Source organism: Mycteria americana, chromosome 1 (assembly GCF_035582795.1).
Source record: "Mycteria americana isolate JAX WOST 10 ecotype Jacksonville Zoo and Gardens chromosome 1, USCA_MyAme_1.0, whole genome shotgun sequence".
NCBI lineage: Eukaryota > Metazoa > Chordata > Aves > Ciconiiformes > Ciconiidae > Mycteria > Mycteria americana.
In genome coordinates this window covers 154551514-154568959 of record NC_134365.1, presented here as the reverse complement: position 1 = coordinate 154568959, position 17446 = coordinate 154551514, and the positions used below count along the sequence as shown (strand labels likewise).

The window sequence follows — 17446 nt, the reverse complement described above, 5'->3', positions numbered from 1 at the left end:
TACTTACACTGACTCTGAGGACAGATTCTTTTGGAAAATTAAAGAAATGCAGGGGGATGTACATAGAAGAAAGCTTAAAGCTGCTTCAGTTCTCCCTCCTTCTGCAGAGTTTCCAAATACGTAACATTATAAAGGCTCAGAAATGCAGTTGCTACGGACCTGAGTTGGTGCGGTGACATCCTGTGCTGTTTTGTTGTGGAGAACAAGGAAGCCAATAACGACCAAATGAAGAGTTCGGAGGAAATCAGCTCTGCAGCTGAAATGATGTCGCAGCATGTCAGTAACACACAGATTGGTGTGTTACGGCTTCACAGATGGGACAGGAGGTTTTACACGAAGACCACATGTGCACTAAAGGGGTAATGTAATGGCCTCTCTGCTGTGGCTTTGGCTTAACGGGTTACTGCTCTCAGCTGCCCGACTCCCTTCGTCCATGCACTGCTCCCTAACTTCTTTTTGTTGAACGGTTCACCTGTGTGATTTCTAAAACAGAAGCTAGTCTGTTAAAAAGTCTTTAATGTGAATAATTTTTTTTTTAAAACAGAGTAATTTCCAAGTGCCTGGGTTTGTGGTTAAATGAAGCATCCCACTGTGGTGCAGATGGGGTGTTAACATCCAGAAGGGGCAGAAGAAGTCAGGTGGGGCTGAATGGTAGGTGGTAATTACATATTTCTTAGCAAAAGAGCATGCACACCCCCATGTGTAGCCTATGTGGACAAAAATATTCCTGTCTGAATGAGTCCTTCACCACGTGTCACCTCAGGTTCCTTCCAAGACTCTGCCACTGAGCAGTCTGGGACTTGTGTCAGCTGAGCTAGAGGCCTCCCTGTTAAATGCTTTCTACATCTCGGTGAGGCAAATCAACGTGCATTACAATGTTAAACGCTATTCCTTAAAGTTCAAATATTTCGCTGCATAAATTCATTATTTCTAGGGGGATTAAACCCAACAGTAGAATTGCGAAATACTGTTTTCCTCTTGTTGTCAGATGCTGTTCTGCTCTGTACCCAGCCTACTGTCCATGATTACTCTTCCTCTGCTTCTAAAACAGCATCTGGGTTTCAAAGTTAGCCTTAGAAATATTTGACAATACGGAATATTATCTTCTCCTAAAAAAAAAAAAAAAAAAAATTGTTGTGGCTAACTGCAGGTTGGGGTTGACACAAATAAAGCCTTAAACAAATGAAATGTTCCTCGTATGTATGTGAGATAAATATGCATTGGACAGAAATTGTTGCGTGTGTGCAAATCAAATGTGGCTTTTACTAGTATCGCTTGTTCAGATGCAAGAGATTGTTTTGGTACAGCTTTTTCTCATGTCTGACTTCCTGAGGATCTCAGAGCTAAAACAATTTTCAGAACTGGAAATCAAACAGACTTTACCCCATTTTGATTGTGCTAATCTCCGTGGTGTTAGCTGCAACTGTAGGAGTGCAAAGTGTTAGAAATGATTAGTGTGAAAATCCACACTCCTGTGTTGCAAGCTTTGGTGTATATTTTAATCTATACAAGGGGAATTCTGGCTCCTATTCGAATTGTCATATATAGATTTTTATGAATTGTTTAACTCTAAGTCAGTGTGGATGCAATTGCATTTAAAATTATCCTATATTCTGACATTGCTGTTTGTGCATTACTCTATCATGTCATTAATTTTTTAGTCCCCTTGTTATAAGATTCTTTTAATTTGCTCTGGGTTCAGCAACATGTTTCTTGGGTAGGCAGTACCTCTGCTGTAGCTGCAAAGAAATCTGGCTGGGAGTTGAGTTCATCATCCTGCTCACAGAAACACCGGCTGCGTGACTTTGTGCTGGGAAGCCTGGCAGGGAGTAGGGAAGGTGCCAGCCACCTCCTAGACTGCAAACTTTGCTAGCGCTAATGCTTTGCTCTTATGCTAACGAAAGGATTATAAAGCACGGTTAGGCTCTCTAGTCAGTGGTGTGCCCCACGTGGGGCTCATGTGTCTGGGCGCAGCCTGTGCCCGGGCCGTGCAGCCTCCCGTGGGATGCGGGATGCGGGATGCGGGATGCAGGATGCAGGATGCGGGATGCAGGATGCAGGATGTGGGATGCGGGATGCAGAGCGGCCGCTGCTGTGCCGCTGCCTGCAGCCTGCCTGGCTTCTGCACTTCTTCCACCCCACCGGCACCATGGGGCCCTTTGCTTCTTGACTTAGTTCACTATTCCTTTAAGCTCTTTGAAGCTGTAATATCTACTGAGATAGAAATAAGACGACAGATGGATGGGGAATGATAACAGTGTTGTGGTTTTGCGCACATGAGAACTATTCCGCCATGAAGATCTTGATTTTACGTTACACCAAGGGCAGTGTTATCTCATTATCGCCCGCTGCTCCCCTGAACCCGGTTTTGGTAACGTTATCCATTAGAGGGAGCTACAGAGCAATTTATTAGTAGATCAGCTTTAAGGCCTAGTGTTTGAACATGTTGAATACATGTATGGAATAAAAATACATCAATGATAGCTTCAGAAATGGCTCTGGGCTTTTCTCCTTATTATGGTGAATTAATTTTAGCCCTACTAGGACTGATTTCCTCACCACTGTATCCAGAGTCCTTTGTTTTAAAGCACTTGTTTATTTTCTTTGACGCCCCTCCCTGCTGTGCAGTTATCCCATTCCCATAGCCACGCACGTTATTTACAAGGATGTTTAACATATTTATGTAATCTCCAAAAAATAATCACGCTTTTGTTCCCTAGGTCACCACTTCTCTTATCTCGATAAGAAAAAATGCTAAGGGAATTGCAGAGGAAGCCTGCCCTTCCCGTGGTAGTATTGAAGAGCCTGGCTGTACTGGAAACCACCTGCGGCCAGCCTGCTGCGCAGGGACCCGTGCTGGGGATAAGCTCTGTAAGTGCAAAGAGGATTTCAGTACAGCCCGCGGCGGCTGGTGCGCACAACGGGGATGCAGCCCCTGGCTGACGAGAGGGTTTAAAATCTCAGACCTGTTGACCGCCAGAAGCCGAGAGGGTAAAGCAGGGCCAGGAGCGCTCCCCACGAGCCCTGCTCGTACAGCATTTGCAGCTGGCCCCCGCTGCTTTTGCAAAGGGCCCCGGCACAGCTTCTTGCCCAAAGCTCACGCAGGGGAGGGTGGTGAGTGATCCCCGGTCACACGGAAATGCACCGGAGGGAACCAGTGAGGTGGAAAGGATGCACGTGGGAAGCCATAGGCAGACCCAGGTTAAGCTTCCCCAAGTCTGAGCAGAGAGGGGGCAGCCCCCAAGCAAGAAATCTCAAAACACGAATCCAGGCGTGGCTGGCACTGCCGTAGGAAATCTGCCTGCAAGGCAGCGGTACTGCTGGCCTGACTTACCCCGGTTTAGGATGTTTCTACTTCCAGCATCGCCAGCGCTTTCAAGGCTATTGACGGGCAGCAAGACACTGGGAAGCGTCACTGCCTTCAAATGCAGCCTGCTCATCTGCAGTCAAATTTCCCCTTGAAATCCTCAGGAATTTTGCCTGAGTGAGGCCATGCACTACTTGACTTACTGAGGCAAAAGCTGTTTACAGATATAAAATACAAACAAGCCCTGAAACTTCTGTCCTTCATTATTTTACGTTGATTCGCTGTGGTCTGGGCTGGCTCCAGCATTTTTTCTCGCTGCACTCATTACTCCAGGCAGTGATGAAACTGGATAAGCCAAATGACCAACTTGGCCTTGACATGGTTATAATGTCGTCGAAAGTATGGGGGAAACACAAATGTACTGCCTCAGCCATGGGAATCTGAAACCTTCCTGCTTCGTTGCAGTAAAAAACAATCAGAAATCCTTAATTCCCTCACTTTCAGACTTCTCTAGTATACATCCACACTAAGGCATTGCACAAAACGTCAGGAGAAAGAAGTCAGAAGACTTTCATAATCTGATCTTTCGAACCTGCCAGTGAGAAATCCTTTGAAATTTAACTTCCCACTAAAGAACCCGAGGTAAAGCTGTAGGGACATTTTAATTGTATTAAAAACGGTCACCAAAGATGGTCGCATCACTTGGAAGCAAATGCTACTTTTGAGTAATGATCTCCTGCTGCAAGATAAACTGACAAAATAAGTGTGATAAATGATCTTGGGCGGGACCGCTGGCATAGCCTTCACTGTGGTTTTGAAGCAGCAAGGAAGGATTCAAATACCTATGCATTTACAACAGAACTGGAATAATTTGTCTTTTCTGGTTTATGTCGGCACGTTATGTCCAAAGAGCTGAAGTGAAGATTCCAGCTTTGCTGATAAAAAACACAGAAAATTAAACCACGGCCGCTGGCTTGCGCAGCATAGTTTACATTGTTTTGCAGCAGCTGCAGGATGCATTCTTTACACTTAATGTAAACAAACAGATATGATCCCAGCATAGGGGAGGGCTCCCGGGGTGCGAGGGCAGCTCGGTGCCGCAGACCCCTGCCTGCCCGGCCAAGCTGCCGGGGCTGCCTGCGCTGGGGCTGCCCGGCACAGAGCAAGCAGGCACTGGAGCCTTTGACGGCTGTTGGCCTGGCCTGTATCCTATCCAGGTTTCTTAAAACTGGCTATTTTATTGTTTGGATATAAACCGGTTGCTGATTAGATGCAAGTGGGTTTATTTAATTAAAAAAAAAAAAAAAGGCCAGCTAATTGAGTTAAAACTGTGTGGTTTGTGGGAGAAAATGCCGAAGTTAATTACGGTTACCATCTGTTTCATCAAAACACTCGTTCGCTTTGAATACCTCTATTGTCAGGGCTGGTTTTAATATCTTTCTCAAATTTATGCCAGTGAGGAGGTACTTTAAAATTAAATTATGTTGTTCCCCATAATCTCTAGCAGACAAGAGTGGTGGTGGCTGCAGTGACCTTATGGTGCTATTTCTTTTAAAGGAAATATTGCTGTGGCTTTAATCACAGCAAGCTTAGCTCTGTGCGCAGGAAGCTTGCATGATTTTTTCCAGGGATTTATTCAAGGAGGTCTTTGTGCATGTGCTTCTGTATGAGGCGAATTGCAAACGTGAATGGCATTCTTTTCCCCAGTATCTCCTTTCCGCTACCTGACCATGATTTAATTCCTGCAGTATTAATTCTCAAAAATCCCGTGAAGAATTAACCTCTCCCCGTGGTACTTACGCACACATACACATGTATGTGCACACACCTCGCTCTTAAGAGCGATGTCAGGATATACGAGTTAGCTGTCTTGAGAGCCTCGCAATACACTTGGATGAGACAGCCTGGAGGAACCGGGTGACTGGACGTAGCATGAGCTTTTACCCCATGAACTTGTTTGCAGCATGGGGCCATTTATCGCAGGCCCCTGCTGTCCTGCTGGGCTGCCTGCATTCACTGGGGGATGCTAGGACAAATACCAGTTCTTGCCTAGTTTCCAGGAGGGTTGTGAGGTGTTTGAAATTAATGTTGTGTATTGCTGTCGGTAAATAGAAGAGGTCAGAGTAGTGCTCAGGTGACAGAAGCAAGGTGGCTGTGAAGCTGGCATTAGGAAAACAAAACCCGATAACTTCTTTTAACAGCCCATCTGTCTTCCTATATGCACATCCTCCAAAACATTCATTTGGCTGGCAAATGAGAAGGTATCACTGACTGAATGTTTGTAATTTCCAAGGCTCAGAGGAACATATTAATTCATGAGTACCAGAGGAACATATTAATTCATGAGTACTGAATCCTGTGAATTCAAGGAAAATTCAGTGGAGATTTAATCTGCTTCTGGAAGAAAAAATTCTTCACTCTGCCTGCTTCAAAGAGAAACAAAAACATCCTTTATTATTCTTAGTAAGAGGACCGTACTGCTACCACTCAACATAGTGAAATGACAACTCCTTGAAAACCTTGCTGCTCTTACATCTTGGATAAAACCTAACCTAGTGGGAGTGATAAAGAATTAGGCAATAAGATTAGAAAGAGAGATTGTTCCTGAATCAGTCCATTAGGATTAACCAGGCTTTGTTCCATGGCAACCTAGCTAAGAATAATCATGACTGCAAATAGTGCTGTTCCAGTTTCTTGGGTGGAGCACAGAGTGAAATCGCTGGTCTCCAAACACAATCGTTAATGTGCTTGACGGTTCTTAAATGTCATTGTGGCCGTACTTCAGCAATTCAGTTAGAGTTGTTGTTTTTGCTATCGTATGTGATGCATCAGGAGTTCAAAACCCTGCAGGCGAGCTGAGTTCATAACATCCTTGTATTTTCAGATTCTTTTTGGTGGGATGTGATTTCTGACATTAGCAGTTGACGTTGACAGTGTTGTCTCTGCCACCTGCCCTGAGTCACCGACGGCATATGAGGCGTGAACGGAGTATGTGAGAGATGTGGGCCGGAGCGGTCAGACTGGCACATTGGTGGGTCCTCATGATAAACCGGTTCTCAGGAATGTGGATCTCTATGGAGGAAAAGTTCCAAACACCTTCTCTGTTCATTCATGCTGCAGTACACACATACCCAGGTCCCGTTCTGGGTGTCGCTGAGCTGGGCCCAAGGAAAGGAAGCATTACCAGTGAGCAATTTGATTACGTTGATTTTGTCAAGGAAGAATCTTGACAATCTTTTAAGAATCATAAATCTTGCATTTCTTTATATTACTTCTTTTTATTATTCTACTGTACACTCCCCCTACCTCACATTGCAATATATTTTTATTTTAAATGCATCTGTCTGTCTAATCTGTGCTTGGAAACTATGGTGCTTTCTTAATTCACCCATCCAAGTTAGCATGAATCATTTTACATATTTGATTATGGTGGCATAGTCATTTAAACAACAATGACGGGCATGAATTTAACCACTTCACTGCAGGCAACACCAAACTTACACAGGGTTCAGGTGACATTTATTAGTGTATGCAAACCACTGCAAAATACTCTGGTAGGAAAAAAAAAGTATTTACTGGCTTATGGTTTAATGTGTATTTCCAAACGGTCACTTATTTCTCCTAAAACCAGCCAAGGCCCTAGAAGAAGGTGTGCAGGGACATCACCGCTCTTCACAGGTGCCTCTCTGGGGTCTCACTGGGGTAGATCTATGCATTTGGGGCACTTTCCTGCCTCTCCTCCCCACGCCCTTGCCAGGGGTGTTAGTCCAACAGATCCAGCTCTTCTGGGCACCCGGCAGCCTCTATCTTCGGGGAGTCTGGCTGATGCCGAGAGCAGATGACAGCTCATTTAGCTTTAGCTGTCTGGCCTGAGCCTGTTGTCCAGGCTCCTCCATGGGTCGGTGGAGAGTGGCAGGTACCACCAGGGGACAGCTCGGGTGCTCTTGGGGCAGGTCTTGGGGATGGGGGGCTGCCTCCTCCCCAAAACTCTGCCCTCCCTCCCCCAGCTGCGAAGGGGACACAGGCATCCAGCCAAGACCTGACCGGAGTGTGTAAGGAAGGAGGGGAGATGATTGCCAGCCAAAGTGATCCAAACACAGATTCACCGAAATAAAGCACTGTTTATTCATCCGAAGGGATGTGGAGTGCAGAAGAGGGGATGAACAGAGTGAAGCCCAGGCATACATTTCCCCATTAGCTTTAGTCTCTCCTATTAAGCTTTGGCAAGATACTTTTGGTTTGGTTGCTCTCATTCTTGAGTTCAAAGAGTCACCTTTTATCATGAGTGCTTCTCCTAGGGAGTCAACACCAGGTGGTGTTGACAATTCCCCTTACAGACACACACACACCCCCTTCCACTTGGCTTCTTTGGCAGACCAGCACCTTTCAGGTTTGGGTCTCCTCTTTTGTCCTAGCTCCAGATCTGGCTTCTCATCGGCCGGCCGGGCACTCACCAGGGCATTCCCCAGCTCACAGCATCACTGCTGCTTCACAATGGACTTCTGGTGTTAGCTGAACTCCACCTTGCCTTGCCATCATTGCCTTTCCCATTTTTTTTTCCCTCCGATAACTTGCCTCTGATTTAACTCCTTACAGCCAGAGTGGATAATGGCAAACTCATAAAAATTACAGCGTCTTTACAACATAATATTCGTACCAGCCACATTTACCACATGGTGCTCAAACTCTTCAAACGTACAGTTTCATTGAAGGTAATTCTGGAGTCTGTTTACTTTTAAAATAGCTGGAAAAAATGAACATACGATTTGTGCTTGTGGTTGCATACAGCCCTGCGTGCTTTTGGGAATGCAGGGACTCTACCTTTGAAGGCTATGGCCGTGTAGAAAACATCTGTAAATCTTGTGGAGACATGACAGATAGTCTTTCTGGGGTGTGTCATTTGGAAACTCCTATGCAAGTTTGCAGAAAGCCCATCTCACTGATCGCAGTCTTCAGGCTATAGAGGATTATCCACGCAAAGCAGACCTGCCGCACGCCCATGCAATGTGTCGGGCACTGACATAGGTTACAACGAAGGGCCCGTCCCAGCTGAGACTTTCCACGGGCAGTGTAGATAGCTGCAAGAGTGGTACGCGTGTGGTCATGATACTGAAGTTTCCGTTTGCCATCAGATTTTCTTGTCCTGGTAGAAGCGTTGTTATGTGCCATACTTTTGCCATGAGGGGGAGTATACATTGCTTCCTAGCTGTGTTTTGATTCCCCTCCCTGCCCGTACACTGTGTCCTCATGTAGGTACACCTCTCAGGATGTCTGCCGAATCAGCCAGTTGAGACTGAAATAGTTTTCAAGATACTGGTTTAGGAAATATTTATGCAGGAACAACAAAGGAGAAAATACGGCCTCTCTGGCGTCCTTTGGCTGGAAGCTCAAATGAAATTTCTCAGCGGGAGAGAGGAGCAGATGCTCTGCAGGCCAGCGCTGGTACATGGGGCCGTGCTCTGGGGCCGGCCGCAAGCCACGAGGGCTGCGTACTTCAAACACACAGCCCTGGGTAGCTCACGCTCACAGCACCGGGGTAAAACCATGTACCCTCCATGCACACCGGCGGCTGAATGCCCGCCCTGAGCAGGAGCTAGGACTGTCCTTGTGCTGCTTACCAAGAGCATTTGTTGCTCCTCATATTATTTTTTTGTTTAGTTTTTAGACAACAATAACACCCTCCCCTTCCCTAAATTACAAGAATTTATTCAATACTTTGTGCTTTTTTGCCAAGCTTATAAAGAACGCCGCCTTTTTAATGCTTTGCAGGAGAGCATTGATACTTTTTTCCAGAAATGATTTAATCTGTATACATTGAAGTTTCTATCCTGCAGATGTTTGGCTAAATTCTAATAAAACAGCCAGAGAGACCCACCATGGGAATTTTATCATAATCCTCCCGAGGGAAAAAACGTTCATCCCAAGGGATGTGTCACAGGTCAAACAAAAACTGTCATACCTCCTCGTTGTTTTCAAAACACCCATCATCCTTACTTTTATTTACAACAAATATTTAAAAGCTTTTTGTCAGCAATTTGTCTTTTTATTTATGTGCTGGTATGGTGACTAATTATTACAAGTTCCACACACTGGCAGTCTTGCCATAATGGTATTTCTAGTATGACAACTTTCCTCTGCTGACTAAACGAGCACAGTCTTGCCTTTTCTCAGCATGGCCGTGAGTCAAAACCAAGTCACCGGGATTTGAGGATCTTAGGGCTCGCCTGTACACGGTTTTTGCATCAGTGCAATTAGACAAGTTTAAGTCAAAGCAGTGCAGCCCCCAAGCACGGGTGAAATTGCATTCAAAGTGCTTATATCAGCACAGCTCATCTGAATAAATTTGGTGTAACAAGCAGTCCAAGCTAGAACAGCTGCACTGGAGTGCATGGACTGGCTGTCCTGGTCTGCCTGAGACAGCCCCACAACGTCCACTGTGCCAGGGTTCCCAGGACAGTTTTTCTGACAGTATGTGTGTGAGATTTTAGAAGGAGCTCATGGGACAAGAAATTGGACATCATGCCATTCACCAAGAACGTGAGATTTTTCCCTCTGCCTCCTTTCAGGTCTGGGAATTAGGGGCCTGGACTCTGAGCCTACAATTGGTTGTGGGGAACAACACAACCCAGGGAACGTCCCCCTTTCATGTCACCTCACACCAAATGACTAAGTGCAGGAAACACCCTCTTTGCCACGCACCCCAGGGCAGCAACTGTGCTTCTGAGACAGAAGCTCATGCAAGGGGCTCATCGTGCAGAAACCTCATCGCACGACCAGACTCAGGGTAGTTGTCCTCTACCACATGCTCTGCTGCGTATGACGCATCTCCTGTATCGTGGGGGTTTTGTTTGTTCCTTTTTTCTTTTTTTTTTTTTAAAGCCTGGTCACCGTGTGCTGATGGTGTAGGTACACAATGTGTTTGCTTTGGCAATGAAAGCAGCTGAAGAATTTCCCGCTTTATCCCCCAGCCCAGCTGCTCACCCTGTCCCTCTAGGTTGTGCTGATGCAACTGTTTGGATAGGGGTAGAATAAGCCAAGTCAGAGAAATAATGTATGTTAAAAAGTAACTTTCAACAAAAAAACCCATCCACAATTGCAAGGGGGACACTGACTTGTGACTGGGACAGGAATGCACTGCAGAGGGCAAGCAATTTTTTAATACATCATTACAGAAGTAGTTCATACAGGACACTGGAAAAGAAGTATGAAGCAGCTTGTGTTAGGGGCAAGGGGGTTAAAGCCACAAAAAAAGTGAAAAACAAGTGTTGAAATAAATAGAGCAAACAACTAAGATGACATTTGGAATTACACCAATGTGTTGTCATCCACTGTGAGTATCAAGTGTACTTCTTCAATCTGTCTAATCCAATATAAACAGAGAGCAGCATGTATATCTAAAAAAACCTCTACCAAAACATTGCAGATACCCATCTTGCCCTGGGGAGATGATAAGGGAAGAGAGCAAACCAGGTATGACAGCTCCTAGAGGCATAATTTAATGCATGATTAGAAGGTATTTGCATTCCACTCTAGTGAGAGTGATAAAAACATACTGGGGGGAAGAGAAGAGAAGAGAAGAGAAGAGAAGAGAAGAGAAGAGAAGAGAAGAGAAGAGAAGAGAAGAGAAGAGAAGAGAAGAGAAGAGAAGAGAAGAGAAGAGAAGAGAAGAGAAGAGAAGAGAAGAGAAGAGAAGAGAAGAGAAGAGAAGAGAAGAGAAGAGAAGAGAAGAGAAGAGAGGAGAAGAGAGGAGAAGAGAAGAGAAGAGAGAAGAGAGGAGAAGAGAAGAGAAGAGAGAAGAGAAGAGAAGAGAAGAGAAGAGAAGAGAAGAGAAGAGAAGAGAAGAGAAGAGAAGAGAAGAGAAGAGAAGAGAAGAGAAGAGAAGAGAAGAGAAGAGATGGTAGGTCTCAGTTAAAAATTAAAGCACATTAACATTAAAAGTTAGTTTCTCAAAGTGCTTTCTTTTTTTCATTCAAAATAGAACCATGCGAGTTCAGCATGAAAAAAAAGGTAGCATTAAAGTTTCATTTTGGATGCTAAATTTACTGGAACAAATGTGAATGCTTTTATTGCCATTGACATATTTAAAGGCAAGTCTTCCTTCAACCTGTTTTTTTGTCTCATAGCAAGCTGTTATAGGTAAAAAATCACACCTCTTTCCAAACATACACAGCATTAAGCCAAAAATTCTTGTTTGAAGGAGTAACTTTGACTCAAATTGAAACTCTTTCAGGACACTCCTACAGCTTGTGTTTTGTAGGAGTTTAGACTAACTGATTACAGAATTTTTTTCCTTGACTGGTAATCGATGAACCCACATGGGTTTGCCCTACCACCCTAAAGTGCTATTGGCAAGAAAAGTGAGGCATCAAGGTTTGATGTGATTCACAGTGAGGGTAGGAACCACGCTGCCCTCTGATTTTAATGGTGACTCTCCAGGCCCTGGTTTGCTCACAGATGATCTTGCTCAAGAAAGAGGAGAGAGAACTTCAGGTTCTGCAGACGAGAAAGCTTCTTCCTGTGACTAGAAACAACACTGGCAGCTCTGTGACCCTTGAGTGTCTTTTCACTTTGATGTTAAATTACGGTAACATATGTAATAGAGCTTCTGCCATATTTTAAGTGCTGTTTGGATGTAGTCTACACGATAACTGCTTCTAAAATGGCTTTGCTCTAAACAGGAGAGGATTTAACATGCATTTTTATCTCTTACTAAGAAAAGATTTCTGAGTAGGATTAGCCAAGGAGACAGTGTTTGCATGTGAATTACTTTTCTGCCTTGAGTTAAAATCCTGGTTTAATAACACTGACTTTCCAAAACACTTTTTCATGTCATTTTCCCTGTCAATGCTGGAAATCCCATGAAATCACCAGTGATCATATTTCATAGATTTGGGGATGAAATCTTGAAGGAGTTCCTGAGAGATTTTGGCTGTGCATAGAAAGAAATTGGAAAACTGTCCCTTCTTTCTTTGGCTTTGATGCAGAATGACTCCTGCCTCGATGATACAGTGTTTGCTCCTGCCACTTTGCTCCTCTTCTGTCCTTGCTGCTCGCCTGCACTGAGTCCAGCCGTTTCCTTCCCTTCCTGCTCTTCCTCCTTGCTGCCCCGCCGCACGGAGCACCTCTTCCACCTGCGGAGCTTGGCTTTTAGTACCCAACGTGCTGTTCTCTTAAAATGTGCTTCAAGCTATCTTGGCAACTTTTGTCTGTGGCCTGGAGGGAAAAACCCAACAAACAACAGATTTCAGCTGTTGACCTCAGCAGTTCTTAGGACCTACATCATTTCCCTGATACTTGCAATCCAGTAACCAGAGAGGACGCAAGCTGGCTGGCTTTCGGCCAGGGAGCTGGTTCTTCTGCACATCTCTGCAATCATTCCGGTCCATTGCCACAAGCGCCACGGGCAGTTTCAAAAAAACAAAGACATGTTAAAGATGCTTCAGTCTTTGCAACTGTATACAAAAGAGAAGCAAACAGCCTATCGCTGCTTTGGGGAGTTTAGAAGTTGCAGTACTGGGAGGTGAATGAGACCATTTTCTGGTATTCATTTCTGCACAGGCACTGTTGAAAACAGTGGTAGAACAGTGATTTTTTTCCTGAGCTTCAGATCAAGCCCATATTCCTGAGAGGACTCCGTGCTTCCCCCACCAAGCAACCTGGCACTTACTTATGTGAGCTGATGGCCAGAGAGAATGAAAATTCAGGTAGAATGAAATACCAGCTTACCCAGGGGGGAGACACACGCTCCCCTGGCATTGTGAATGATGTCTGTTTTTGTGGATCCTGTCCTCTTCTTCTTGTGTGTTTACCCACACAACAAACTTGCTGGAATTAAGGTTCATTAATAAAACAGAAAGCTTTCTCATAGTTTGGATATTAAAAAAATGAGGCACAACTATGTCTTAACAAAAATGTATTACGTGCCATCAGAATACAGTGGGGCAACATTTATTATGGAGGTAAAGGAGGCAATGTATTTACTCTTACTTCAACCGCATGTATGTTGACAACTTTCTTTTACAATGCAACTCCCTGGTAGATTTTAGATAGGTCTTTTTGTTGCATTCCAACCATTGCAGCACAATTATTACTAAATAGCTGGTGTTGTTGCTTTAATGTTTTTTTTTGTTGTTGTTGGGACAAGCACTTGTATCTCTTCACTCATAAATTTAGGCTCCTTCCCCACTGCAGGGGTAGGCACTGGAATCAGTGGGGATTTGCCACTGCTGTTACCCACAGGGGTATGTCAGAGGGTGAGTTTCATCTGTGTGAGGTGCCTGGTTTTCTTTTAACCAGCACTCCCAGGGGTCACCACTGGACAGTCATGCCAGCTCCTGCTGCAGAGAAGGCAGAAACAAGTAAGAGCTCACACCGGAGCAGTGTTGTAAATGAGGCTGACGCTTCCTAAGGCCATAACGTAAAACTACCAAAGCCAATGGTACTTCGGCCCTTTGAAAATTTCATCATGACTTCCCAGTCCAATACTTTGGATATTGGGCCAAAATCCATCTGAGTTCCCTTGGCTTTTTTTTTTTCTTTCTGAGTGGCAAACATACCAGTCTAGCTGTGCAGGGTAACATGCCAAACTTGTCTGTCTCTGACCAGGGTAGTTTGGTGAGGGAGGAAAATATAATCCGAGCTGGATGGCAAACGTGTCTGACACATAACACTTTTTTCTGCAGTTTTTTCTTTCAGTGCAGTTGGATAGCAGACAGTCCCTGCATGGGTAACACTCATTGTCAGCTATGCAATAATTTGTTTTTTTCCTTATAGGGTCTCAAGCCCTGTTTGTTGAACATCCCTCAACTCTTGTTCAGAGGAGAAAATTATTTTCTCAGAAGACTTTCTACATGGCCTATAGCAACAACCATCTGATGGCTTATGCATGCCATCAGGGTGGCATCATCTCCACAGGAACTAAGACCCGTGTCACAAGTGTCTGTGTTGTGTGTGTGTTAATTATTTTGGATGTCCTACTTGAGATGTTATGGACCTGGCATTTGGGAGCATTTGGCATTATTTGGCACTTTCTCAAACCAAAGTCAGTAACCCAAGGTAAGCCTGGTGGGAAGGGTTCTTTCTCAAATTCCTTCTGGGACTGAAAACACAGAAGAGAAAGGCTTCCTAGTCTCAGTTCCGCTGCCTGTACCCAGGATGGTCAAGGGAGTGAAGGAACTGCATTTATAGAGAAGGGCCTACTGAGCTCTAAGCTGGACCATGTTTCCAGAAAATAAAGGTAAAAGTTGCTAGCATGTCTTTGCTGAGCATATGCAACATATATTTTTTCAGACGTTTGTAACCTGGAAATAGGAAAAAGCACATTTCATGCCAAACTGCAATTCCTTCCTCCCAGGGATGGTGACATTGCAACCTTTACATATTTTTTAACGTGAAAAACAACACTTTGTCCCTTGGTGTTATTCTGTAGTGCCTGATCTCCCACAGCTGACATGAAAAGAAACACCCTTCCCCCCCTGCCCAAAGCCCCTGATTAAATCAAACTGAAGTCAGAGAATGGAAAATTTCAGACCATCTGTTCAAAGTTATAAACAATTGAAACCAAGGTATTTTTCTGGCCAGAGCTATCAACCATATCTACAATAATCAGGTTTAGTTAGGTTTCTTTAAACTGTATTCCTTTTTTTCCCCATACAAATACATTTGTGATCTAGAGCTCCAAATGCACTGGAAAAGGCAAAACAAACAAACACAAAAATCCCCTTCCTGCAAAGATGAACAGGGAGAAAATACTCTTCCAGAGTCAGAAACAAGGGTACTGTTCACAGCGAAGACAAGCCATAGCTGCATATGCTTACCAAAATGGCTTATGCTCAGTTGGCATATGGGTTTGTTGCCACCCTTGGCAGCAAATTACTTTCATCCTCCATCCATAGCTCTTTGACATGAGTGTCCATGGCTTCATTACGGTCTCAGAGGAGTTAACAGCACAGTTTCCAAACCCTCCTACAGGCAAAAAAAAAAAAAAAGGTTGGATTTTTTTTATCTTTTGCATTTTTTACATTTTTTACATATTTGTGGCTATTGCTGCATAACAGGTGACCTGCAGGGGAGTAAGTACATTTAAATGCTTCTGTGGCTATCAACTCAGCAGCTTCACCCTAGCAGTCAGCAAACCTCAAACCCCATTTCCATTTGAGAAAGTCTGCCAGGGTGAGGGTGATTCCCTCATTAACCACATCCTCAGTGCATCACCATTAGATAACACAACGAAATGTGTTCACAGCTTGCTGCTTCATCAGCCTGCTGTAGTGATTCATTCCACATCGACTAGCACTGGGAGAGCAGAAAAGCCCAGGCTGACAGCAGAGATGTGAAGGACAGCAGCATTCCCATATGAGTCTTTTTCACATGGTGTCTCTCCTGTTGTTTTTCCACAGATGAAGGTTTGCCCTGTGGTGCCCCAAGAAGTCCGCCCTCCGTTTACCTCCGAGAGCAGGAGGTGTTTATGGTTGGGTCAGCTGCTCGAAGCACGTGTGTCGAAATGTGTGTTTCTTGAACCCAGTGGCAGCTGGGAGCTGCCACCTCAGGGGGATTTGGTGTCCTAGCTGGACACCAGTCTCTCTCTGGAGCAGTAATACCCAGTTCCCACCAAATCCTGCTCTTGGAGACGGGAGAGCTTTTGATTAATTTCTTGCAGTCATAGGACTATTTGCCTAAAAGAAGAGAAGCTGGGGCATGGTGCCCTGCTCTGAGCACTGCACACACCACAAAGATTAATTGCTCTTTGTGGGATCCCTCGTCTGACTACGGCCATCTGAATGCTACCTGCGTCCTCCCAGCCCAGGGCCTGGGCTCCTTCCATGGTCAGGGAACAACAGCCGCATGTAGGCATCTCCATAAGATGTTTCATCTGTCTTGTTTCAGACACCCACCTCCGTACAGGAAGCCTAAGCAACCATTTTTGGATCAGATCATCAAGCTCTTAGAAAGCTGTACTTGAGCAAGACGCATCCACCCCTCTATATTCAGAAATAAATCTTGTATTTCTCTGAAGACGTGAAAGGAGATTTATGTGTTGAAGCATCTCTGCATTTTCATTTGATTCCACCCCCCCAGCACCATTCCCTGTCACCCACATGTAACCTGTCCATGCTTATAGCATTATGATTGATGAAAGACTCTCTGTGTGTGTGTGTGTGTGTGTGTGTATAGTTTCAGGGTCTGTCATCTGCCTGTTAACAAAAGTGATGGGTGCATGAATTACTGGCAGTGCAGCCTGGTGCCCTGAGTTATTTCAGGGACTCACAGTTATTTTTGCAGGATGTACCATATTTTATATTACATGTCTGCAGCACTGTTCCTTACCACTGCAATACATCATTAGCTTTTCTTCCAAAGAATAGCCTCTTCTAGGTGGCTTCACTGGGCCTGTCTTTCTCTGCAAGCACATTACCTAAAGAGATGAAGCACTACTCAAATGTGTCATGTACTTGACGACTCCTCTCCCAGGAGGTATGCCAATCTTAAGGATTAGACTCAGTGTGTGGAAAAGTGCTGGGAGTTTCCCTCAGGAAGAAAAAAGTCTGCTTTGTTCAGCCAGTGAGGGTTAGCATTTGTTCCAGCAAGAAACATAGTTTTATGGTTTAGCCCTAGTAGTAGCATGCCAGTTAAGTCCATATGAAAACATGGCTCAACTGTTCTTTGTCAGTAGTTCAGGGCCAGATGGCAAGGCCTTATGCTGACCTACATCAAGGGAAATACTGCGATTTGATCTTCAGTAGTGGCTAGCCCAGGCTCCTGCCAAGCTCCTCAACCCCCAGCCTCTTTACCTACCACTGAGCAGGCTGATGAGCTGTGCATTTGAATTCTCAATCCTGCTTTGTCTATCTTTATTCACTTTGCTGAGAGGCTCCCTTTCCCTCCAAAGGGTGTCTTCTCTCATGCATTGGCATCGCAGCCCAATCTGCTCCAGAAACATGCCTGAAGATGACTGATATGTGTTATATAGAAGCAAACAAAATGTTTAACATGTTATTCTAGGTCCTTTGATATTAACCATGTGTACAATGTTACAGGAAGCAAGGTTTGGTTGTAATTCTTGTCCCACCAAAAAAATCCTGAGTGCTTCTTCTACCAGTTAATGACCTGCTACACATCCTATTTTCCTGCAGCATTTAC

At 44.6% G+C, this 17446-nt stretch overlaps 1 long non-coding RNA gene across 1 annotated transcript; it reads left to right on the top strand.

The window, feature by feature from the left end:
* Positions 1–538: 538 nt before the first annotated feature.
* On the top strand, positions 539–6492 carry LOC142420894 (uncharacterized). Its single transcript, XR_012778807.1, has 3 exons — positions 539–638; positions 2721–2871; positions 6192–6492. It is a non-coding gene; the product is annotated as an uncharacterized LOC142420894 (long non-coding RNA).
* Positions 6493–17446: the final 10954 nt, after the last annotated feature.